Consider the following 26,957-nt stretch of genomic DNA (forward strand, 5'->3'; position numbering starts at 1 on the left):
TGTAACCCACAGGAAAACAAGCATTTCTGGCACAAAGAAATAAGGAAAGGGTAAAGTCTATGAGAGCTAACCCTTCCCTTTTAGTGCACAGACATGGCCAAACCTCTGCCAGAGCCATTGGCACAGCCCGGCAGCAGCAGGACCAGCAGGAGGGGCTGCCCAAGGCAGGCACGGGGCTGTGCGCCCCGATCGCTCCCCATGCTGCCTGCACTTTTTAAGACAGAAGCAACTTTCTAGCAATGACTCCCAATTATCTTAACACCAAAGTTAGCGAAGAAGCGAAAGGCTCCGCTTTTCTCTGCAGATTTGTCTGTACCTTCAACACTTCATCACTTGTAAGCAGAGCACAATTACTCAGAAACAAATACAGAAGGAAGGCAGCACTACAACGGAGCTGTGCCATTTTAATGCTATTTCTGTCTATATAAAATCTTCTGTAATTTGTTTACGACTACCAGATTCAACAATAGTGTGCAAATGCAAACCCATTTATGTTAATGTCCTCTTTCTCTCCTTCTCAGATCAGATTCTGAATAAAAATTAGGTAAATACTCTGTTTGAAAATATATAAGATGAGAACTAGTTGGGGAGGGAGCAAGAGAACCTCCAAATGCACTATCCTATCAACCACATTATTTTTTTTTTTTACTTAATAACTTAAGTGTACTGTTAGTGAAATTACAACCTGCTTGTGACACAATAAATTTACAACAAAATTCATGTCATAAATTATTCAATTCGCTGACTGCAACTACACTGAGAAATATCACCACGAGCAGATGATTAGCATGTGAAAGGAAAGCCATCTCCAGACTGAAACAATCACTGTCACACCTCCATTTGAAGATGCCTAGTGGAGTTTTGTAAAATTACCATTAAGAATACACATTTAAGGCTTTGTAGTTTCTATAAAAGCGTTAAGTATTTGATTTACATTAGATTCATTTGTTCTTTCTTCAACTGTCTCTTTTTTCCTACAAACCATAACCGTTTCAATAAATGCTGGCTCAATCAAGTGTGCATTAAAACAAAAGAATTTAAGTCCAATAAAAGTGATGAATCAGAACTAGAAGTTAACCTTCCCCCTCCCCTCCCTTGCCACATGATCGCTGCAGCAGGAGAAATGGACTGATTTGGTAGTCTCAAGGTTCAAAACAGTCTTGTTCCACAGGGCCACATGCTCACAACGAAAGAACCCAGGACCTGTACCACCAGCATGGAGGCTTCAAGCCTGAAGTAAACATGAAGACTTTCTCACCTTCGACACAGGCACAGAGCTGGTGATGAAGAAATGCTCCCATGCAACATCTTACCTTCATTCAGATAAGCAGTGAGCTCTCAAGGGACAGAACTTGGCATCTCACAACCTAACCTGAACCCATTTCTTCTGGGTGACCACGGAATTAAAGTCTCAGCAACGTTTCAGCAATGGGATCAGCGACCTTCCCAACAACTAACAGGAGGACGACACTACGAAAAGTAACAGATGCTGAAGCAAACATAAGCAAAATCAATAGAAATACTTAACCAGCTGCTGAGATGAGTTTCTAAAGCTTCTCTATTTACTTTCTGCACCAAACAGGTAGCACCAAGCTACTAGGTTTTAGATAGCAGTAGTAGAACCGACTATAGTTGTATAACCTACGCATCATTACAGTATTATACTAGCATCAACTCTTCAGAGCAGTCCCTTAATAATATCCTAATAGGATAAAGAAAATATTTAAACCTCTCTCCCTGCTAGTCTCCTTATATACTAATTGTCTGAAGAATTATTTTATTCCAAGATGCAGGAGTAACTGCTCTGAAGGCATGCATTACCTCTCTGATGAACGACCCGCATCCAGCTGCTGCAATGCCCCACCCAGCAGAAACAAGGTGATGGATGAATTTTAAGCACAATTTTCTCAGGTGACCTAGATGAGTTTATCAAAATGCCTCCACACAACAGACCCTTCTGATCCTGGCCCATTAACTGTAAACATCTTACCCATTAGAAACATTTAAATGGCTTCCAGCATCTTTACCTCCTGCTGGGTTTCCCAGCTAGAGAAATTCAAGGAGTTTATGTAAAGAATTTATTTTCCTGAAAAGGAGAATGAAGAATTCTTCTTGCTCTGGGAATCAAAATCTTACATTTTTAAAAAATACTTAAAAAAAAAAAAGTCCAACAGCAATCTCCAGGTAAATCAAAACTCACTGCCGTGACAAAATTCCACTTTTACAGATAAGAGTGTTTAAAAATAAGAAAATAAGAGCTACTGGTTTTAAGCTGAACAATGATATATATCCGGCTTCTTCCTCACCAACAATTCAACTTGCATCAAAAAAAAAAAAAAAAAAAAAGGTTGTTCTAGGAGCACTGACCGCAAGAGGAAAAAAAATGTTTTGTTCTTTTACCCAGAAACTTTATTGGCTCTACGTAAGACTGCACTTCTCCATCCATTGACAAATTGCTTTATCTTCTCTTATGCTGAGTTCATTATCAGCACTTAGACATGTTCCCTAACTCCTTCTCAAAGTCTCTCCCATCTGAGAGCAGTACCTTACATTATTCATAAGGATAATCGCAAATATGCAGAGAGCCATAGACATGTAATGGAGAGGCTGACTTGTATCCGATCCAAATTCCGTGCGCTTCATGGAGCTTACGGCTTTCCCATAAATTTTGCTGCATGGGCATACCTCCCTTCGCAGCCACTCCAACCGGCCCGAAGCAGGGACAGCTTTGGAAAAAGTTCTCATGCTTCCCCACAAAGTTTTATTTCTTTCAAAGGGTGGAAATCGAATAGGTGTATTCTGCCGTCTTCTCAGGGGTTCTGCAGTTGGATGTATCTGTCTATAGGTGCTGCCTCCTGACTGTACAAAAGGAAGGCCCAAGCGGTGTTTGCACCCATAAACAGGACTCGAGATGTTACATGAAATTGTACTTCCAAGAGCACACGGAACACAAAACCAAGTTACTCTCGTCAGCGATGGCTCCATGAAAAAGCCAAGGAAAGCCAGCACCCTGGCTGTCACTGACTGCGGGCAGCCAGCTGCCGGGCATTTTTCACTGCAACTTTACCTCTGCTGGTGCAGAGAAACTTCTTCCCGTCTGCACTGCACGGAGCCCGCTGGGTCCGCCAGAGCCCTGTGGCAACTGCTGCGAGTCTGAAGGCAGGAAAAAAAGCCTAGAGGAGGAAACTGAACGTGTCTGTAACTGCAGGGGCTCAAAGGACATGCAAATGGGAGGTCATTAAATGGGGACAGGTAGGAAAGGAGAGGGAATGCAGAGTCCAAAGGCAGGGAAGAAATGGAGGCTGGACGGGGCAACAAGGTCGCCAGAGAAAAATTGCTGCAATCACGGGCTCTTCATGGCAGGGGCCCTCTGCTCAGGCATTACTGGAAACATCCCAAGTCCTTCTGGACAAGATTATTAAGTAACAGTAATGAAGTAACAGATTAAGAAAATGGAGGTATTTCTAAATCCCTCAAATTTGAGACAAAAAAAAAAAAAGATTATTTCTATTAAACTTCAAACCCATCCTGAGCAGATTCTTGTCATCAGATGCATTCTAATAAGGAAGAAAGAGATTATACGTTCATAGCCACATTAACCAGTAATAACTGTGTAACTTCAGCAAAAGACAGAATCATGGAGACATTAATAAGTGATGAGATCACAAAACATCTGGAGAAATGTGAGCTGATATGAAAAGTAGCCAGCAGAGTCTTATAAAGGGTAAATCTTGTTTGACAAATCTGCTGGAATTTTTTAAAGAGGTAACACAGACTTCAGGCAGGAAGAAAACACTGGACATAATTTATTTGGATTTTAAAAGATTATTCTACACATCACAGGTCACAGGCTGGTGCATTAAAGTACCACAAGTTAAAAAGTCACCAACTTTGAATGGACAAATAAAATTAAGGTAGTTAACAGCTTGGTAGTGTTATCAGTGAAAAACGGGGGGAGCAAATCAGAGCATGTTATGCTCTGTGCATGCAGGGTAGAGAGGAAGACATCATAGCACAAACATCCAACCAGATGGATCACATTGAACCATTATATGAAGAACATAAAGTAATGTACTGTGTAATGGCCATGATATTCATTTTAACTATAAAATGAGGAGTTTTAATATTAGAAGCTTTATGTGCGGTGATGTCTTTGGAAGACCCAGAAGAAGAAACTGGGATTGGCTCTAGGAATAACTGCAAAGCATTTCATGGCACCTAAAGGCAAGCACGGCAGATGGAGCAGTGCACGACCGCAGCACTGGCTGAGTCCTGCATGCACCGGTCAGCCGGGGAGAGCACCGCTCTGAGACAGGAGCAGCGTGCCTGGAGGCTGCCCTGCATGGGGCAGCACCGCATACAACCCAGCACGTACTGCTGATAGGAGGAAGGAGGAATAAGAACAAACTGATAAAAGGTTAATAACTAACTCATGCAGAAAGTAAATGCAAAGGACTCTATTTTTGTAGAGCAAAGTTTTAGTATTATTTCTTTTCCCAAAAACCTTTAAAATCTACATAGTTATTATATCTCTCAGAGTAAAGGGCAGACAATCTGTCCAAAATCAAGCTGTGACACAATGCTGGGCAGCAATTGTGGGTGGGCCAAAGTTTTAGGGTTTATGCTTCCAGGGTACAAGACCATGTAGTGAGGTCAGGTTGGATGCTCTGATCCCTGCTCCTGCCTGACAGCTAACAGCCACCCCTCCTGCATGGAAGGTGCAACACGAGCAGGTGAACAAGCACCCAAGGGCTGGCCCAATCCATTGTTCAAGTTTAGATACCCCTGGAGCAGGTCCCTGTCAGGAAGGGGGATCTTCTCCAAACTCTCCAGAAGCTGCAGGTCAGCAGTGAACTAAGCAACGAGTAGCCAGCAGCTCTCAGACATCCTCTTCAGCAACAGGTTCCACATTTATCCTGGGAAAACTGATGGAAAATTCCTTTCCCCTGAAGCATAGCAAACAGACGTACATTGGAGGGGTCACAGACTATGAGGGGCCCAGTGATTTAGATTATCACTGGACTGCAAACATGGAAAGCAAAACAGCCACTCCTGAACTCCCCTCGCTGTCAATGAGGACAACTCAAAGCATGCCTGGCGTGAGGAGCAAGCACCGTCAGCACCCGGAGCTCCAGCGGAGCCTACAGACTGCCCTGCAGCTCGGCCTCATCGGGCTGCAGGAGCAGGGCCAGAGCTGGGCGACGTCTGGGACCCCAGGGGCAAGCGACCAAAAGGGTCGGTAGCAAAACCGCTGCTCTGTGCTCAGGCAAGAAGGATCCTTCTCCTTGCATCTTACAGAGGGCCTAAGTTGAGGGATAGAGGAAAAAATCCTCTTTTGGTCCAACCAGCAAACCAGAAATGCAGCCCTGGCTTCCACAGGGCCGCAGGGTGCGCAGTCCCTCCCAGTGGCACCAGTACGCTGGCACTGGTGGCGCTGGAGCATCTGCTCTTTGCCTCTGGCAGGCAGCAACAAGTGAAAACTAATGCAGACTTCATCCTCTGACATAACACATAAAACTCAATCGCATTTTCTGCTTCTCAGCTGAAACATATTGATCTGATTACTCTTTGGGATGAAACACGGAAAAAGACAAGTTCCTTATATATAGGAATAAATTATTTAATGTAGATGTCCAAACACATATACAGTCATATTACACGTATAGATCAATACAGTATTTTTGCAAAGCATTTGGCCATCTCTGGAGATAAGGAACATATATAAAATTAAGCCCCAATTTACCGCATTATGCCAGTTTAACATAGCCATTAATAGCATTGATCTTAGTGGACTCAGACTTTCAGGAAACCTGAGGGGAACAAGGCTGACCCGGGGAGGAGAGAACCATGGAAAACAGAAGGAAGGTGTGGAGAGAGCAGGGGGGTCGGCGCCAGAGCCTGCACGGGCAGGCTTGGGGCTGCCCAGCACCAGGCCGGGGACACTGTCGGAGCCCCTCAGGAGACGTTTGTCATGGAGGTGGCCTGAGCACGGCCTCGGTGCAGCCCGGTGCAGGGGGAGTAGGGGCCAGGTCGTTGGCAGCACTGTGGTCAGTGAGACACGGTCAGAGCATGGGGCAGGACAACATCCAGAAACAAAGACGGGCAGTACTTGGACAGTCGTCCTCGTGGGCTAAATTTCATTTTTCTTTTCTTTTTTTTTTTTTTTTTTTAAGATTGGCAGACCAAGGCATGCTTGTATTACTGGGCTGAAAACAGGATGACCTCAGAAATGTGAAATAGGAGACAGGAGTGAGCATGGGGGAGATCAGGAACTGCAGCGCTGCTGCTAGTGGGATAATAGCAAGGTGGGAGCAGGTTAGCACGCAAGAACTACCCGTGATGGTGACCACAACGCTGGTGCTCACGTCTTCTGCTTGCCTAATCACAACCAGCACCAGCACTGACTGCGCTGCCCGCGTGAAGCCCAGGGTCTGCGCGGGGCCGCCTGCGCCTGCCCAAAACGTGGCTGCAGCGAGAACTCCCTGCAGGCGCAGGAGCAGGCAAGAAGCCTTCACGGAAAACTTAGTTCAGCATTTTCCAACTTTTGGAATTTGAAACTTAAATAATCTCCTTTTAACCTTTTCTTCAAAAAAAAAAAAAAAAAAGCACCGAGGATTGTTTATAAACACAGCCTGCATTGCAGCAGGCTGCTGAGGCAGCAGCACGGGCTTGAATTACAATTTTTATTTATTATTTTGTTGTGCTCCCTATATTTTTCTTACAGCACAGAGAAGGAAAAAGGCAATTTTCAAAAGTTTATAACTCAGCTCTACCGCAATGAAATGTCATTTGGGACACAGAAAAGTAGGGAAAGAAGGACATCTACGGCAAATCTCCATTGCTGGTGCTTTTTCTTGTCGCTTTACAAATGTTGGCAGAAAACACCAACAGAATTAAAGCTTATGGAAAAAAGTCTCAAAAAGGCCACAGTGGAAAATGTTAAGCAATCACAGTGTTATATATCTCTCTTTCTAAGCGTTCCTGTACAAACATGCTGGTAAACATGCAAATGTGTGTTTTCTCAAGGGCAGGGCGCTGTGGCAGTGGGTTTGGGACTGGCAGCGCCGTGGGGAAGGGTGCTCCCAGCCCACAAGGGCAGCGGGGCAGCTGCACACTGCAACGAGCCCGTGTCACGCGGTGTGCAGGAGCTGGTGCTGGCAGCATCCCATCAAGTACATGAGCACATATACGCACATGGAAACAGGAAGGAAAGAAAATGCTATGATGAGCAGGTATTTTAAACTAACAGCCATGAATGAAGTCGATCAAACACTGAGCTGCCAGCACAGTGCAGGTCGGGGCTGCACGAGTTGCCACTGCAAGACAAGACAGCGAATTTACGGGCAGGTAGATGAGCAGAGAAGCTGCACCTGCATCCCCACCATCACGTGTGGGTCACCATCCAAATCTCAAACACTTCTCAGGAGGACTGAGCTGCAGAGTTCCCAGAGCAGGCATGGGCGAGTTTGCCTGCACACATTTGGACATCGCTTTGTTATTGCTACCAATGAGCCCAGGCACCTGTCTGTCCAGATGCTGAGCGGAGATCTCCCAAAAGCGGGAACTCTTCAGCAGGTGGCAGCTGAAGCCAAGAGCAGCCACGCTGGCTCCAGTCCCATGTCCCTCTCTCACCCCCTATCCCCATCCCTGTCCCCATCCCCATCCCATCCCGTCCCCCTACCGCCATCCCAGCGGAGCAGCCCAGGGCAGTGCACAGAACGGGGCCATGTCCACCAGCACCTCCAAATCCCCCGCAGGGGAAGCAGAAATACTCGTGATAAATCGCTGCCGGAGGTCTCTGCCGGTGCACACGCAACGGCTGCCAAACCAACACCAACATCCATGTTTAATAAACACCTCACAGCATTCCTGTATCACCGGTGCTGCACCCAAGTCACTAGTGATTTCACAAGAACAGCCCAGAGGTGTCATCAGGCACGGTGTGAAGCAGGAAGCAAGCGTATGGGAACAAGAGAAACAAGAACCTGCACGATGGCACGTGGGGCGGGAAGCACCCTGTGAAGTCTGGCATTTTTTCTAGCTGTGATACGGAGACTTAAAATAATTCCTACATAGGCTTTCTCTGTAAAAAGCACAGTCAGTGAAAAGTTACACTAATTTAAACAAAATTAATAAAGAAATGTTCTGCTTCTTTTTATCATCTTTCTACCTCTCATCATTTATCATGCAAATTAAATTGCAGTAATAGAAAATGTAAAGAAAACAAACTCCACAGTATATTGAAACCTCTATCCAGCAAGAGATAAGGGTGAATATTAGAAGGAAAGGTGCAGAAAATTAGCTGTCCATACAATAACTGGGAGGGAAACTGTTTTATTTAGCCTGGAGGGATTTTTGTTGCCAACTGACTAAATTAAAATCCAGTCTATTATACCCAGTATCATACCAGAAAACGCCTTTTCCTTGCACTTTTAGATAAATTTTCATTGATCTCATTTTATGCATGATTACATTTTTAATGAGATGTACAATATTTCCAAGCTCATTTTAAATGCCTGCTCTCGCTGCTGCCTCCGTTCCCCTTGCCCCCTCCCACCGTGCACACACTCACTGCTTGTTGGATTAACACTTCTGATAAATTGCTAGACCAGAGAGGAGCATTACCAAGATGAAATAAATTACTTCCATCTTTTGCAGCTCCAAAGTAGTAAAGTAACCTTAAAAATGCCCTGTGTCTAATTATGCCACCTTGCAATTCTTTCCAAAAGCAATCGTTTTATTTCATGTAATGATTTTATTTGTTATCGGTAACCCTGCGAAACACACAGATGGTTGTAAGAAGTCACCTTCCTCTGCCAGCAGTTCTGACCGGAGGAACCAGCACGCTCTTGAAACTCAGAGCTCTGCTGGAAATAAAAAGTTGTGTTCACAAGAGTTTTTGAAGAGAACAAAGCAGGTGACCAGGCATGAACTGGCTCGCTGCCAGAGTGCGGTGATCTTGACTTTAAAATATCAGGCAATAATTGATTTTCAGCATTGAAAACTTGGCTCATTCCCAGAAGCCTTAAACTTTATTTTCTTCCTTTGACTATTTTTGGTAAAGTCATTCCCTTTAAAACAAAGGGGGAAATTGCAGGGGCGGCGCATGAAAAAACATTCTGCTCCAAGCCTGCCATTAAGTCCCTGGTGTTTTATTTCCCTCTTTGATTTGAGAGCTGCTTTTTGTGGGTGGGGGATGTTTTGTCCACGTGGGGCCAGGAGGGCTGCCCGCGGTGCGAGGCAATGGGCACAACAGCGGAGCGACACCTCGGGGAGGTCCCTGCGTAGGAGCAGCCGTCGGACAACGAGATTGACAAAAAGTGGGAACGTGGCAGAGCGTGACAAACCTGGAAAAAGTGGCAGGGATGCTGGCTGGGGAAGGGAGGAGGGCCCAGACAGAGAATGGGCTCGGGGAAATGCTGAAATGAAGGGGCAACAGAGGAGTCTCAGCTCAAGCTGAAGCATCACGAGAGGGGATTAGGGGCTTAGACTTGGGACAGTGGAAATGAGGCCGAGTAAAGCATCCGACAGACAGTGGGAGGAAAGAAACTTAAATGTAAATCCACATTTCACAAAGGATTTATCATGATCAGTACTGCTTTGAGAATTAAGTACTTCCATCAGAATCCTTGTCCCGGCGCACAACAGGCGACGCGAGCTCCTCCAGATGTGCAAGGTCAGGTGGGCTCGCGGACCCGTGGAGCAAAATGCTTTCCTGATCCCCCCAAACGGATGAATGGGACTATTGCATAACCCATGAAAAATTACTGCTACCAAAAAAAAGCATTGTTACAGGCACCAGACAATGGGATCCTAAATCAGAAGCAGTGAGTGAAAACAAAAGGAAATGGCCTAGAAAAGTAAATGTTTGAAGAAAGGGAATGCGTATCATAGAGCAAAATCTGACCCTCCAGATGTACGCCCGATTTGCATTAAGTTGTAGTCGTGAAGGATGAACAATGTTTTTCAGGAATAAATGACAGATTTGTGATGAACTGAAATTAAAAAATTGTGGAACTTCCACAGCTAAACGCTTCCAGGGAACCGTTACCACGGCTCACTCCAGCTCAGCTGCTGTGAAACACAAACGTATGGAGAGATGATGATTTCCACAGACACGCTGGGATGTTCTGCAAATGATGGCGGTGAGGGAAAAAGACACGGGAGAGAAAGAAGGGGTGGACAGATGAAGGAACGTCCCATGCAGACTAAGCGGGCTGTACAGTCACAAAAAGGCCAGGAAAAGATCAGATAGGGCAGACATCCAGGCTGCAAACCTCCTGCAGAAAGATGCCTCAAAGGAAAATCAGCTCAAACTAATCACAAAGCAGTAACAGTAGAGCAACACAGTTAACATTTTAAATACAAAAACCTGCATGTTCATGTGGTTTCCACATGTGCCCAGCGTGTCTGTGTTTCTCCAGCTATGTGCTGTGTAAGCCATACACTGTTTATACTTGTTCTGGCTGCCTGCATTTCATACATGTCTTTTTAAACAAACCATTGTAAAAACTAAACATGATTTCCCTGCGTTAACTGCTGCATGTGGTCTAGTAAGGAATTTAAATCGTTGACCTGCCTCTGAAGAGGGCAAATCTGCAGTGGACGGTGCACGCCTGATAGCTGCCCAGCTACAGCAAAATAGAGCGAAATGCAACTTCCATCTGCTCCTTAAAACATCAAGTTCCGTGATGAAGTTTTGTACAGAGGTAACGCATGCAACAGCAGCCCTTTGGGGCTGAACCCCGGATCCATCCGTCCCAGTACCCGCCTCTGATGAGGACCAGCAGTGGGAGCCCCAGCAGGACACAGGCCCTCCCCGGTGGCCGGCAGTGGGACCCTGTGCAATGAGCACTTTAACATCTGCTTTACCCAAAAATGCACCTCTGGGCCCCATTGCTTACAGCGGGCACCCGAGTGCCACCCTAACTGTGCTGCTGTATCCTGGGACCGGGGCTGTTTCCAACAGAGTGCATTTTCCAAATAATCCCAGACGTTTGGCAGGGCAATTGCAGAAGCCGCTTGTAGGCCGTGTGTAACTCCGAACGCACAAAAGCAATTACTATCTCCACTGGAGTGGCTCTCCAAATGGATAGCGGTCATCAGCCGGGAAGCCTGAGCACGGTCTGTGCTCAGGAGTGTGCACGCACGTCTGTGCGGTGCCGGTGCCGGGCCCTTCCCCGCAGCGGGCTGGCAGCAGTGCCGCCCGAGGCAGGGATGGGGCAGCGTCCGCAGGGCAGCTCTCTGGTCATGGGCGTAACCAACTCCCACACCCTATTACTGCTGCTACTGCTTTATTAAAATGCATAAAGCAGCCAGAAGCAAAGACACCAATAAATTCTTCTGTAAAAGCAGAAATGTTTTTTTCAAATGGCTCCCTTAACACTAATAATCACAGCTCTCTTATGTGTACTTGACTCTGGTTAACCTTTTTCTGGCACTTTTTAACTTCTCCAAGTCAGGTACTAATATGGAACTAATGTGGGGTTTATTTTCCCTATAGGAATAGCAGAAAGAGCACTGCACATTATCGTAATCACGCAAGCTCCTTCCAGAAACTGCAGGACTTTAGATCAAAGCATCCGCATTATGGCACAGGAAAAGAATTTAATAACAATTGTGGGACTAAGCATTTTTTTAATGTTAAGGGTTTTTTATTGAATATTAATCCTATAAAATGCTCCTGAAAGTTGGCAGAAGGAAAACTGATGTCCCAAATCGTTGCTGTGGCCTTCCCCATTGTAGGGATGCAATTGCAATGTAATCAAAATTCATCATGCCATTAGCAGAAGGACAACAGGAAAGGAGACACTCTCTCCCACATCGCACTGCTTGAAACAATACTAACTGTGGAAACAGAACAGAGCACGTAATTGTTAACCTTCGCTAAGCACTTACAGTTTGCATGTTTTTTTGGTTCATAGCTTGCAATTTCTTTCACTACAAGTCATACTCAATATTTGCACTTTCAATTTTATCTTCTATTAAAGATTTGCGTTATATTTCATCCCCCAGTGGAACGGAGGTGCTGGGAGCACGTCTGCTGTGAAAATGAGTGTGCGGTAGCAAGCGTCCCCCCTGTTCCTAACCGCTGGACGCTTTCCACGTCCTGTCCATGGAGCAGTCGCTCCGGCTCCCTGACGCTGCCGCAGCCAAGATCCAGCAGCACCAGCACTTGCCCGGCTGCAGGGACAGGAATCCGTCCAGCACCGGCAGGGGAAAGACAGGCAGAAAACGTCAGGGCAAAAAAAGGAATGAATAAATACCTCTGGCAAAGGACAGACACTTGAACAAAGCGGCGCCTGCACTCAAGGGAACACTGGGATGGACAAGAAGCAAGAGGAGCACCGACCAGCGAGCGTGGGCATCGTGCAAGCCAAGCACGTCCGTCTGTCCGGGCATCCAGGGGCAGCAACAGGGCCGCACGTGTGTGCCATGAGTGGTGCCACCGGGAGGAGAAACATGGGGCACAGCAGCCCCCAGCAGCTGCCTCAGCGCCCACTGGGTTGCTGGGGGACCAGCCCCTGCTTTACCCCTCACCGTCCACCTCAGGTGGCCCTCCTCCCTCTTCTTCATGAGCGAAACCCGAAGCAGGCCATTTCCCTGCACTCCACACACCAAAACGCGGTCAGAAATGGAAAACGCATTCAGTGTGCTCTGCTGGAGAAGGGGAGAGCACAGAGCCTCCGTCCAGCAGCATCTCTGCAGCACGGACACTGCATGCAACTTACATATGTTATTTTAAGACAGACTTGGCATTGGTTTCACGTATTGAGACACCTATAACCTTTCCTTTACTGCAAAGGAACCTCCTTCGTTATGTATCCCAATACCGTGTTGTTTAGTTAACAGCCAGAAAAGAAGGAAGTACAGAGACTACTGTCAACATCACCTCCATCCCATCGGTGTGGGGTTTGCTGGCACTCATGGAGATGTTTTCCCACCCGTTTATCACACAGACACCTTAAAACAATGAACAGGATTGTGAGCAACCACAAAGTCTTAAGGATTTCATGATTGGTTGCTTCTTTCCCTATTATTACATTAAAATGCCTTTTGTTAAATTCAGCCCCTCACCTCCAGTTTGTGAGATGGGCGTCCTGCTAGTTTAACAGATATTTCTATCACTGCTCACTGCCTTCGGCATTTCTGTGTGCCAGCGTGCCAAGCTGCAAAAATTTAATGTGCTCAACGTCTTCTCATACGTCAGCTCTTCGGGTCCCCAGCTCTCTTTGCTGCTTTCCTGTTCCCAACTGCTCACAGGAAGGCGTTGGGGCAGTGCTGGAGTGGGGCCTGACACCCTAACTGCAGCCTGGGTCAGGGTGGGGGACACCGTTGTTTTCCTGCTCCTCAGCACGATTTTAGCTGTACTGGTCATTTTTCCTGTAGGACATCGCAAACTCGTATCTAACTTGCTGCCTATTGTTGCTCTGAAATGTCTGGTAGCATTGCTGCAGCTCGGGTTCCTTCCTATTGAATATACCCGTGATGGATTATTACTTTCATACACAGGCAGCTATATCATCTGTATTTTTCAAGGCTGAATTTCATTTTTCCCCTTCCTACTTCTAACTTCTATAAATAACCTGACATTATACCTGTACAAAACTCCTCACTACTCATCATTCTTCCAAGTTAGTCTGATGATGTTTACTTCATCGCTCAAGCTATTAGAAGTTATTAAAGGAAATGCATAGGATTAATTCAGGACCAGTCACATGGCTGTACATCAAATGCCAACACAAAATTAAACATTTTGCCATTACTGTTCTCAGTCTTTGGCCATTTATTGAGTTTTCCATCCAGTAGACAGAAATTCCAGCTGCACCAGAAGAATTAACTTCTGCCCAGAGCACACTGGGAGAGAAAGCTTGCTTTCTAGGTTGGGTAAATTCAGGAACTGCTTGAAGGCTGGGAAGGTAATGTGCAGGAAATGTTACTTTTCCCCCCCTGCCATATCACTGACAATCATTTAACGACCTCTGTTTTGGTCCCACCACAAATACTGGGGTAGGACTGAGATTAGGTCAGAGCTCCTTACCACAAACCCCACATCTGCGGGGCTACCTAGAGCCTGCCTCCCTGTACATCACTTTTGTAATAGCAGCAGCTTTTTCCCACTAAAGAGCACTCAAGAAACTTAGATTGCTGGTGGAAAGCTGATCACATAATAGTCTTCTATTTACAGCTAAGCCCAGCAATCTTCACGAAGTGGCAGCCAGTTTTCAAGAGATGCACACACACCAGTCCTGGCCGTTCCCGGGGTTTCTGTGTGGATCAGAAGGAAGCCAGCACATTTAACCCTCCAATTTCAGGCTGCGATACTTCTTTACTGTCTTACCCATAAATCGTCCAAGCATTTCTCTTTTAAATATTCAAAGAGAAAACTTCAGAGCAACCTAAAGGTAGGTATTTTATTGCAGTAAAAGAAAAAAATAATCCAAAAGGAGATTGCCATCTTGACAATCGGTTAAAAAAATCAAACCATACATGCAAAGGAGAAATCTTGCCTGCATACCTGTTTAAACGTAGCATGCAGACCATCTGACTTATATAAACAACAAAACCTCAAACACTGTCAACATCTGAGTGTTTTAAAGTTGCTGTAAGGCGATTTTTTGGCAAGCGGTCATGTTATTATTTGTTCTCAGGACTCTGAATTCACTTGCAGAAGTCACTGACAATTTAATCTCCGTTTCCAAAGACCGAAAGTCACTCAGTTTTAATCACAGCAAGGAGGAGGAACACTTGCTCTGTGCTTCCTCAGCAAGCAGAGGATCACACACAGGGCAGCAGAGAGCTAATGGTCTCTGCTTCCTAGCTGTCTGTCCCAGCTCAGGCTCAACCGCAAGAAATCTCTGTTGCTTTGAGAAATAAACTTCAGTTTTAAGGCAGGTGGTTTAAGAGAAAAACTACTGACTATAGTCCTTTCTGCAAGACTTTCAGCAATGCCCAGGCCACTGACCGCCTCGAGGAGAGGCACAGGGGAGCCTGCGAGCATCCCGCAGAGCCACCACCGCAGGCCGCCCGCACCACGGGGCTGCCTGCTGCGGGGAGAGCCCCAGCCAGCCCGGCCGTGCGGTAGGAGGGAGAAGAAGTGGGAGGCAGTGCACTGTTAGAGGTGTTGCAGTTAGAGCACTGACAGAAGGCGGCAGAGGATGCCAAAGTCCAGGCCGGACAAACCAAGGAGAGTGAGGAGGAGTGCTAGGAATATCAGGATGAAAAGAAATTCTAAGTACATAACTGGTTTATTATTAGGCGAAGATGATCATGTTATTAATAAGGGTACAGATAGGGCAGAACTGGTCAATAAACATTTTGTTAGGAAAGACCCAGACAGCACACTCAAATCAGATGAGGACAATGAACTAGTCTGGGTCTATTTCTAGCCAAGGGGAGCATTAAACAATCTAAAATCTGATGGCCTCTGGATGCCTTGTGCTACTAAGTCATAAAGAGTTGCTGGGAGAGATCACTAATCTGTCAATATGAACTGAAAAAAGTTAACATACCAGGGAAATTGCAGAACACTGGAAAAGCGTGAAGATTATATCCATACTCACGGAGAGCAAGTGAGATGACTTGTAACTATAGGTTACTTAACCTGACATCAATCCTCAGCAGAAAGTAATGAAAGTTAATATAGAGTTTGATCAATAAAATATTAGAGGATGGGAATAAAATTAACTCAAGTCACAAATGTTTTGTACAGAGTCTTGTTGAGCAAACATTGATTTTTTTAGGTTTCATAGCACTGTTTGAATTGACTGATTCTGAGCCAGAGCCTTTGGGCGCAGGCGGCTGCGCGGCGTGGCCGGCTCCTGGCAGGGCTGTCCCTGCCCAGCACGGCAGTGCCCGGCAGCCCCATGCAGCCCCCGACAGCATGCAGGAGGCACTGGGTCCAGCAGCCCCACACTCCGCAACACGCCGCCATGCACTGGTTTGAGGGTGACGAGCCCCAGCCTTCACCCGAGCTGATCTTCTCAAGTAGATCTCAGAGGATTGGGTCACACCACCGATAGAAACTCACGGCAAAACACAGGAAAACCTTTTATCGCATACTGCGTCAGCACATGAGTCCAGTCTGTCCCAGCAGCCCAAGCAAGATGTGGCTTAAGGGTGCTAGGAGCTGTCCCCACGCTGTGAGCACACGGTGGTGGAGGCACCCCAGCCTCTGCGCTCGCTCCGCCGTCACTCGGACCAGAAACACTTCGCAAACTACAGCAGAGAAATAAGAAAGCTGAACGGAAGTTTGGCCTCATTCCACCGAAAGCAGGAGATCATCTGTAAGTGTTACAAGGTGTTTCCATCCTATGTTGTGGCCTGGCTCCAAATTGCGCAGAAGCTGAAGTAATGGCTTTTATTAAGGGGGATTGGGGCTGGCCTTTGGCTAGCTTCTGCGTGAGCTTCCTGAGGAACAGGGGCTTTGTGCTGGGCAGAGGGATTGGAGCTGATGCATCCAGGGTTTACTTCCCAGTTGCTCAGGTAAACCCAACTTCAGGCTAATTTTTATTGGTTAAATAAGTTCTCCACAAGCAGATTTACAACACATGTGACCAACTCAACATTTTAATTACAAGCAGAGAATGATTAAGCTGCTTATTTAAAAGGAAAGACAGAGCTCGTCTGGTGGCCTTCTGGTAGCACTCCATAACCTTGTGGAGAGGCCGGGGCTGGCACTCGGCTCTCCAGCAGCCTCACAATGGGGCCAGCAGATGGAGTACAATCATCTGCTGGAAGGGCTCCAATACGCATCTGGGCCCCCAATGTCATTATTGCATGGAAAATGGTGAAAGCTGGGCTGAGGCCAAGGTCCTTGCAAACACGACAAGCTGTACACCACCGCCCACCCTGCCCTGCCCTTCCCATGCGGGCAAACAGGGACTGCAGGGGCTGGGTTTGGGGCTTTTGCATGTGTTTCCTTTCTTAAGAGCATATTCTGATCCTGCAAGGTAATAAAGCCAATTAAAATGTTGCACTTTGCACCAGCTCAAATGGCCTACTTCGGTGTTGTATACGGACAGCTTTGGGGAAGCACTGCTCAGCAGGTCATGGGAAGCAGCACAGACTGGCTTTTCCTGGAAGTGCCACAGCAAAACGCAGCTGCATGATGCCAGCACCACCGCGTGCCATGCTGGAGGGAGCGGTGGGGATCTGTGCTCCCGCAGGAGCTGGTGCTGGCGGGGCTGCCATGAGCCCCCCTCCCACTGCATGCACACCTCTGCAACCGCTGCCACATCACCACTGCCCTGCTGCAGGATTCCCACCCACAAATGTGTCCAAAAAAAACAAGGAAACGGGATCCAGCAACTTACGATTCAACTTCAAAGACATCAAAAGACATAACATTTTATTTGCCTTCTGCTTTTTAAACTTTTAGGGTCCACTCAGGTAAGACTTTCAAATTTTTAATTAAAAATAAAGGCACAGCAGCTTCTGCTGTCATTTCTCTTTGAAGTTGGACATTTAAGTATAATATCTGTTACCTGAAGACTTTGCTAAAGCTGTGAGTTTAGGAAAACTCTGCCCAACGCATATGTCTCAGCAGATCTGGATGCTTATTTTGGTTTGATCTAGTTTTATTTCGCCTAAAACTATTCACCTATATTCTTTCAGCAATTTAAAAGCCATTTTGAATTCCACACGGTTTTTCCTTTCGCATTTCACATTTAAATTTAACGTATGTTTTTTATATTATCATGACAAATTGCCTCCTTTTTAACTCAGTCATAACCACCTCCTCACCCAGCACCGCCCGGCCATGGCGAACAGCTGCCCAGATGTGCTGCTCAGGGAGAGCATCGAGGTTGTTCATCAACACCCCCGAGAGCAGGGGAGCCGCAGGCTGGGGACCACTGGGGACGGGTGCCTCCTCCAAAGCTGCGCGTGGAGTGAGAGCAAGTACACGTCTCGAGTCGTGTTTCCTCTTAACCACAAAAGAACACTTACATCCTACATTACTCGGCGTAATGGGATCCATCATCAAAATACTCTTTCTACTGGAGGACTGCTATATTTCATTGCTGAAAGAACAAAAACTTTTGAAGCCTCTCCTTAATTTTCAATGAAAAGCATTTGGTTCCAGGGTGACAGACTGGGCTCTTAAGAGCTGTTACCACCTCAGGTAATTATAAAATGACGGAAGGGGGGAAAGAGAGCGAGAGAGATTAACACTTGGTGTGTTTCTGCAGTGCTACAAAGGCAGCTCCTCAGGTGCCCACGTTAGGAGCTCAGCTATAACAGCTTCCAGTTGGAAAGCAAATTGAAGGAGGATGGAAGTGCAGAAAGGAGAACTTGCAATTAGAAGCTGGAAAAAAGAAGTCCACAAACTAATGTATTAACTTGAACGCTCCAAAAGGGGGGCGGGGGGGAGAGGGAGAAAGAAAAAATAAAGTAGAAAATATAGCTTCTGTTGAAAACAGCCCAGATTTGAAAAAAGACTCAAAAAAAAATCTTGCACAAACTTGGGACTGACTAATGCCCTAGGAGCTGGAGGAGGTTTGTCCTCTCCCTGTGAAGTGGGTAAATCACAGCAAATTAGAATTTCATTTTGATATGTCACTTAATGTACTCTACATTAGGTATTACTGGAAAAGAAAATTAAAAAAAAATGAAAGCAAAGCAAGACAAAAAAGGCAAAGGCTGAGCAGAACCCTAAGAAATGAAGTGATTCCAGCAGCAATAATTAGCTCTTCCATATGGTTACACAGAGTAATGTAATAAACACACATGGACCATGCAAGAAATGTATGGACTAGAAGCAGGAAAAAGCATTGGTAAGAGAGAAAATTAAGCAGCTCCTTAGTGACGACAACTGAGCACCTAGGTGAGAACCAGGCAACACGCGATCAAAAATGGTCAAAGCATGAGACGAGGGAATCACCAAGGCAGAGCAGCCTTTAACCTCCGATACCCTGCCCCTAATTCTAAATTAAAGCAGAACGAAGTGCAAGATTACTGGCCTATAGGTCCGCATAGTAAGTTCCTCCCAGACTCTGCCTGGTGCCAGCAGCGCTGTATGGGGCAGCCAGGAAAGCCTCCGCTGGGCACGGCCACGCACGCCGGCTGCACGTCCCCGTAGTGTTGGGGCCATCCGCACACCGGCGAGGGGAGGTGCTGCTCGGCTGGGGCAATAGTGGCAAATAAAGGGTGCTTTAAGGAAACAGCAGCATAGTACAGGACTCTGTCCTCTTCATTTTTTAATAGAAGCCTTTCACGATATGGAACTAATTATCGCCATCTGCCGTCCCATACTTATATTTCCTCTCTCACAGCTCATTCTTCAAAAACTCAGTAGCTTCCTCCCTTTACATTTGTAAATGCTGTTGACTATGGATAAAATCCATGTTTACTTTGTATGCAGGGCCCATAGGAAAGCTTGTTTTAATCATCAACAGATGTTACATTCTGCTCTGCTGTGCTTGGCACACAACTTCAGAGGAAAATAAAAGAAAAATCTTTATTTTAAATTTAAATTGTAGATTGTTACAGACTAAATAAAATGCCAAATTGTTATTGGAAACAACATGGCCACTGTAATAACTATAACTGACATTTACTTTTTACAATTATAATTTTTTTTTCTGGTGCTGTTTAACACAAGATGGTTTCCACATTTTGCGAATGATTTTTTTTCCTTTTCTCTGAAATGATTTGCAATCAAGCCACAGACATTTGTAATTTATTTTTATTTAATACTTTCCTATGAGTTTATGAAATACTGGGATTATTATGCTATATACAGTAGATAGTTTTTGAATACGTACTCTCCCTCCGGACTCATATTTCAATACACATTATCCCCTTGAACTCATTTATAAACACCCATTATTCCCACAGACCCTGCTATAAACATGTAATATCTCTGCGGACTGTTTCAGCCTTATGGTCCTTTTTATCTCTGGCTTCCCTCCCGTCCGTGTTCACCTTTGATGTCCGAGCACGGCCCCGGAGCTGTGTGCCCACGGGTGCCCGGTGCCCTCCCGCTGCCCACAGGGACGGGGGCAGCTGCATTCCTGCTGCTGGAAGGGGACCGGTGGTGCCGCCGCGCTCGGGCACCTGCTGCACGTGCCGATTGTGGTGTGGCACCTCCCAGCGAGGCTTCGACCATTTCATGTTTAGCCACGGATGTCAGGAATACGAATGCAATCTCCACGGCCGCCAGAGCCAGGTATCCCTGCCACAGCCTCGCCTGCCGCTTATTCCTTGTCCCCACAGGCACTTAACAAATTAGTGCTTCCTTTGAGTGATAATTTCTCATTTCAACTTTATTTCTAAACTACTGAAGAACATACTTCATTAAACTATGGGTGTGTTTTATATTGCTCAGAAGTAAAAGTGATTAAAATGTTTGAGCAGAAAATCTGAAAGATTGGGCACAATGCTCTTTGTGGTAGCTAGCTACAGAAACAACTAGAGTGCTTATTGTCTTTACACGTTTTGCCAGACTGAGGTGTCAAATCTCTGAATATTTGCAGAAGCAAATAGCACGTGTCTGCTTATACTCCTACAGAAACAAAATACACAAAACCAAAACCTGCCATGTGAGTCTGCAGGAGGCCACAACATTATGGCCTGAATACAGCAGAAGGGTGTTTCAGAATCAAACAAAAGGTCTCTAATGGCCTTTAATCTTCATTTACAATTAAAATTCACATATTTTTATGGGATAAAAACTGAGCACTTTGAAAGTAAGGGGCATCTCACACAGTGAGAGTGAATTTCAAGGGGATGGCTGCCTGAAATTCCTAGTCTTAAGATGAGAGACATTTCTCAATTACGGCAACATCCTCTCCTCTGTCCTTGACAAATGCACTCTTGCTCTGTTCACAGCCTATCTGGAGTGTTACTGCAAAGATAATTTCCCCATCCATCACCTGGAGCGCATCACACATCTCCGCAGCCCTCCATTAGCCACCTCTTCTCCCTCCTCAGACACGAGCGGATTCTCTTCTCTTCCGTGCCTCTTCGCCACTGCCCCCTGCCCCGCTAGGCATCTTCCGTGCAGGGTCACGAGCTTGCTGCCCAGATCTGCCACACAGGACGCCTGCTTCTGCTCTCCGCCCGCCAGATTTTCAAAGGCCTTCTGCTTTCTCCCAATCTGTTTATCAAAACTGAGTACCTACCATCAATAATTTTTACCTAGGCAGCTATGAAAAAGGAGCAACAGATTAAGAGCATTTAGGACACTGGTATTCCCTTCGCAACACCTCTTGTGCCAATGCTGCTTCGCTGTTCCTTGTAGCCCGTCACTTGCCTGCACCTGATCGCTGTCTCCTGTCCCATACAGGCGGGGCAGAAGTTACAAAAAAAAAGTTATTTGTTTTTACATATTTAGAATGGATGCGATCCTGGTCCTGAGTAACCAGACTAAAGAGCAATGCCAATACTGGAATAATAGTAATGGGGAAAAGCTGCAGAGAGGTTTGGGTTAGTTAACAGGTGTGTAGGCTAACGTGGTTCTCATGGACTTCATCCTGCTGCTTACCAATCTGCTGTCAGTGGAAAGAAGACAACTTCTTTCGGGGGTGATTCATAAATTAATCTCATTTAAGTACTCTTGTGGAGTCATCTCCACGGCCTTCTCTGACAAACGGCTTTCTTTAGCTTAAGAACCTTGCCTGTGGCAAGCTGAGCTTAGCGCAAGGCTGGCTGCGAGGGCAAGGCACGAGGCCACCAGACCCCAAACCCCTGCCAGAACTGAGCACTGCTGCAGCTCTCGTGCAGTCTGTTCCCTTCCTGCAGAATCCCGCTCACACGCATCAAAGTCATTAAATCACCAGCACTCCAAAAGCAAAACCACAAAGCTCATTTTAAAGTCACAAGTCAGTTTTGCCTAAAATCATCTAAATGTCCAAAATCCATACAAATCAACATGAGAGGTCCAGCGCCCAGGTTCACCTGCAGCAGTCCGTTTCACACGCCGCCAGCCTTGCCTCTGCCACGTCCCCTTGTGCAGCTAAGGGCAGCAGCAACCTCCTTCCACTAACTTCCCCCAGCTTTCTACAGTCCTCCAAAGCCCAGGCCATCACCTCGTGAGATGGGAAGGCTGGCTTTTGCACAGCCTCTCGACTTGCCAAGCAATTTTCCTGATCATCCCGCACGCTGCCTCGAGCCTGCACGTGCAGCAGCAGGCTTGCACGAGCACCAACAGCAGACCCCGAGGTACATGTTCCCACAGCGGGTCCCTCTCCTGTCTGAAATTACACGCACATGTTGGCCAACAGCTCAAGCTCACAGGCTGTACGAATGCAAATACACCACAATACTGACAAGATGATGTTATAATTTTAGATAGGTGCATGGTTCACACCAAAGGCGGTACAGAAGCAAGCTTCCCGCGTCTGTGAATCTGTGCATCAGAGTCTGGGAGTGTTTTGAGAAAGTCAAGAGCAGAGCAGAGGGTGGTCATACTGCACCTGCACTGACACGGCGTGTGCCAGGGATGCAGATGTGGGCTTTTACAGATAAGGTAACACATTTTATAAAAATGCAGCAGTGCACACACAATTACTCAGTCAGATGTTGCACACATTTGTGCAAATAGTAACCACAAGTTTAAAAAAAATCTTAAGAAATTCTGAGGTCTAAACAAAAAGCTCAGGAGGAAATAATTCCTTTACTTGTAAAAATTGCAAACTACAGCACAACACAAACCAGCTTGGAAAGAAGCAGACTTTTATTTTACATCACTAGTGGATACTGTTATGAATTAACAGTTCATTAAGAAAAAAACTTTGCAAACCATGAATCTAAAAAGAAAGTCAGAGAAACTGTCATCTGCAATTTCCAGTGTGTGAATAAATCTCAGAAGATGTCAGCAGACGGAGTTCTTACCAAGAGCCAAACAAACAGGTGTCTCCTGGCTTCCTGACCCATGACATCAACAGCGCAATAAAACTCTTTCCATTTAGGGACAAAACCATTTGGTACCGGTACATGGAATAATACCTGCTTCTTAAAATACGGAAACACATATAACAAATGCCTCTTTAAATCCCAGAAGAAACAGAGACTTGCACTGTGAAGTATTCCCCCTAGGAATCCTGTAAATCATACAGAAATTTTACTTGTCCTGGAACAGGTTTGAAAATCTGTTTGTGGTTTCTGGTACATTTTTTAAAACGTATCTGGTCAATTCATAAATGAAAGAGTCCTTCAAATTCCAATGGAACAGCCTCTGTACATGTTGTTTTAGAATAGCCTTAAATTGCAGACAAATTTGCTTTGAAAATTCAATTATTTTTGTAGTTGAAAAAATTTTTTACTCTATTATCTTCATCACATTCCATAGGACTGGAAATTAAAGTGTCGTTGCTTCTCCATCGACTCACTGTCTCCTGTCAGACCTGGCTGCGCAGGCACCACAGAAGTGGTGCTGCTGAGGCCTTTCCTTATCATCCCCTCTCCAAACCTCAGCATCTGCAGCGTGAAACCTCCAGGTAACCGCGATCAGCACGAGTGCCTCCTGCTCCTGCTCCCAGCGCCGCTGCCTAGGCTGGGGCCGCGAGGAGCTGGGCTGCACGCTGCGGAGGGGGCGAGATGGAGGAGCAGGGAGAGAAAGGTGACTTTGGCACTGCACGAGCAAGAACACAGATAATGTTGCGTTTAGCACATGCACGCAAGCATCCCTCGTCAGGCTTTCATTCAGATATTTAAATAAATGCGTTCGTGCTGGAGATTAAGCATGAAGCTCCCTCGGCCGGGAGCCCCAGGAGGAGGGCACACCGGGCACAGCCCCGGGCAGCGTGCTGCGGGAGGGAACAAGGGCTTTGCTTCCCCAGTTCCCATCTCCTTCGTGGGCAGCCTGTGAGCGGGATCACACCAGTTTGCTTTTAACCTGAAGTGAAAATTAGAGTGAAACAAGTCAAGCTGCGTGGAAGACGTACCAAAAATCACAGTGAGCGCGTGCATTTAAGCAGACTCGTTTGTGCCTTCCAGGGAGCAGGGAAGGTGCTGAAAATTTTTCCACTTTTGCAATCTTAACAAGTTTTGGAATCCAAGCAAAAAGCTCCTAACAGATAGAGAAGAATCTTCCAGCAAGCGATGTGGAGCCTTGCATCCCCCTTCCTGAGCATCTGGCAAGTACAACCACGAGCGACTTCTCGTAGGTGAACCACATTTCAGTACCAGACCGATGGCAGCCTTGGAAGAGGCAAAGCCCTACTGTGCTCATCATTGTTACAGAACTGCAGACACAATATGTAATCGTTTCATGATAAAGGTAAAACCGTCAGTTGATATACCCTGTATAAAAATCTACGCTTATGCAGATGGTCGCCCACATTTAATTTCATTGACTACCTCTCCATCCATCCATCAATTCTCCTGCACTTGAAAAGTAAAGTCAATTTGGAAAGCTATTCCAAGATAACCTTCAAAGTCACTTCCAAAAGGTATGCCTCTGATTTAGGTTGACAGTCCAGCCACTGTTTGGTGTTATATCTTTGTGATCATAACTCATTGTACTCACCCCGTGTTGCACCACACTCCAGTGAGAGGAGTATCTTCTTAACGGCACATGTTAGCATACAGTTTATTAAAATGAAGAACCCTTTATCTCCTTTGTCACTTCTCTCAGCTCTTTGCAGTTTATCCCATCACTGCTCTTTCATTAAGCTAATACAATGTGCACACATAGACATGGTAAATACCAAATAATAAAATAGACTACATTAATGTTGTGACATTCACAAAAGGCAGCAAAATTAAAGCTGGGTTCATCACTCCAGCCTTGCATAACACCTTGTTTGACACAGGGTGCCACAGATGCATAAAGCACGGGAGATTTAAGGGAAGAATAGATAGGGATACACAAAAAGGCAGAAACATAAAGGATTTTTTTTAATATATTTTTTCTGACAGCTCATTCCATTATCATTTATTTTCTATACTTTGGATCATCACTGAAGAAATCCCATGTTCAGACAATTCATGGTGATGGAATAAAACATATCAAGAACAGTGAGCTGTAGGACTGCTGAATTATTCAAGAAACAGAAAATTATTAGAGGTCATGTTTATTCAGAAACAAAAGTGCCTTGTTAATTCACAAGACCCTAGACACTGCGATGATTTGATCTGACACTTTGCATAATATAGGCCACAGGAATTTTCTGTATTACTTCCAGTTTGAAGCTCAGTAGTTGCACTTGAACTGCAGCTTTTAGAAAATCATCCTATCTTGATTTTAAAATATCCACCATAATGGCCATTAAGTTGTTCCAGTGATTAATCACCTTGCCTGATTAACACATACATTATTTCTAGACAAATTTTTGTCTACCTTTAATAATGAGATTCAGTGAATTAAATACCTTTTGTTGTTAGTTTTTAGAGCTCTCTGTTCTCAAATTTCTGTGTGCCTGTTTGAGCACTTATTGACCGTGTTCAAGTCACCTCTTAAGTGCCTTTTTGATAATGTAAGAGGCTTGGGGTTGGGTTTTTTTTTTTGTTTGTTTTTTTTTTGATCTGTCACCATAAGATACATTTTCATTTATTTAATCATCCTCATGGATTTTGAGTGCATCCTTTCCGGCACCCTTCTTCAAGTGTTGGCACAAGAAAGGGACAGTATTCCCGAGGCACTTATAGGGGCAAAGAGCGATCACGCAACCCCTAATCCTGCACAGCATCCTTCAGGTCACGCATGAAGGGGCTGCAACAGCACTTTTATCCTTGGCATCACCCCGGAATTCATATCGATTTATTCCATCAGCTGCCGTGAGACTGATGTCTGCCCCTCCTGGGGCAGTCCCCGGTGGGATGGGGGCAGAGGGAGCTGGGGCTGGGCCGTGGGCACGGGAGGCGGTGACGGCCTCGTGGAAGCGCAGGAGTCACCCAGAGCAGGGGGCTTCACAGCATTGCAAATGAGACATTCCCTCAGGATTAATTGTGATGAAACCTCCATCGACAGAAAGCGCGTACCTTTTCTTACAGTCACGTACATTTCTGCTATACCAAATATCCTGGATAGAAACTGTGGATTCTTTCAGCTGGACTCCTCTGGAGGTTTTTTTTCTGTTCATGTACATATTCCTTTTTAATCATCCATAAAGTGAGAAACAACAGGAAAACAGTCTGCAGCACACGTCATAATGTCTTGAAGCACCGGTCACACAATTATTTTAAACTTTAGGTCATAAAAATGACCCTAAATGGAAGCATGTTTCTATTAATTCACAGATAACTAAGATGGTACGTTATAACAGCTCTTAAAACAAGTAGCATTTCTCAAACTGGAAAGGAGGACACTGGCACAATGTCAAACAGGAAGTCAAATAATAGCTTATCTAGAATTCGTCCCACCCTCTCTTGCATGTTCCCGGATGAGCGCAGCATCTCTTTAGAAGAGGAGAAAATGCAGCCAACCAGGAGCACTGGGCAACCTCTACATGCTTGGGTGCCGCTTGAGTGCCCCGAGGGAGCAGCACCGCTGCTGCTGGGAAGTCCCCCCCACGTCACCGCCTGCACCCGCAGCGCAGCCTCGCCTCCCTGCCCCATGTGGGCAGCGCACCCCTAAAAGCTGGGAAACGGGATCTGCTGCCAGCACTTCATGAAGGGCTCCAGGGGCACGGGGACATGCAACCCAGAAGTCTCGAAACAAACCCTGTATTCCTATCCAGGCTGGCCACCTTCGCGATAAACGGTGGTTGGGTTGTGTGAATGTAGTTTACCAATGGGCCAGATTGCAAACAGGCTTTGTTGTGATAGATGGTGGTGACACAAAGCGAGTGACCGCTCACTGTGCAGCCCTGCCCCAAGCCCTGACCTCAGCCTATTTGATGTTTCAGGACAACGTAATTTTCCAGAGCATTAAGACCACCGAGCCCACAAAAACATTGCAAACTGTATTCTGCATGTAAAATACTTGAATTGCTCAGATTGGATGCAAGCAAATTAAAGCTATAACTAACTTATCTCCGGCACAACCCTATGCCTTTATGAGATGTTTCTGT

General features: G+C 45.8%; 1 protein-coding gene across 2 annotated transcripts in view; it reads right to left on the reverse strand.

Moving 5' to 3' along the window:
• The window catches only part of ZFHX3 (zinc finger homeobox 3), a 618,952-nt gene that overhangs the window by 582,195 nt on the left and 9,800 nt on the right, over positions 1-26,957 (reverse strand). The window lies entirely within an intron of this gene.

The sequence above is a fragment of the Anser brachyrhynchus genome, assembly GCF_964034855.1.
Source record: "Anser brachyrhynchus genome assembly, chromosome: 12".
In the NCBI taxonomy this organism is placed as follows: Eukaryota; Metazoa; Chordata; class Aves; order Anseriformes; family Anatidae; genus Anser; species Anser brachyrhynchus.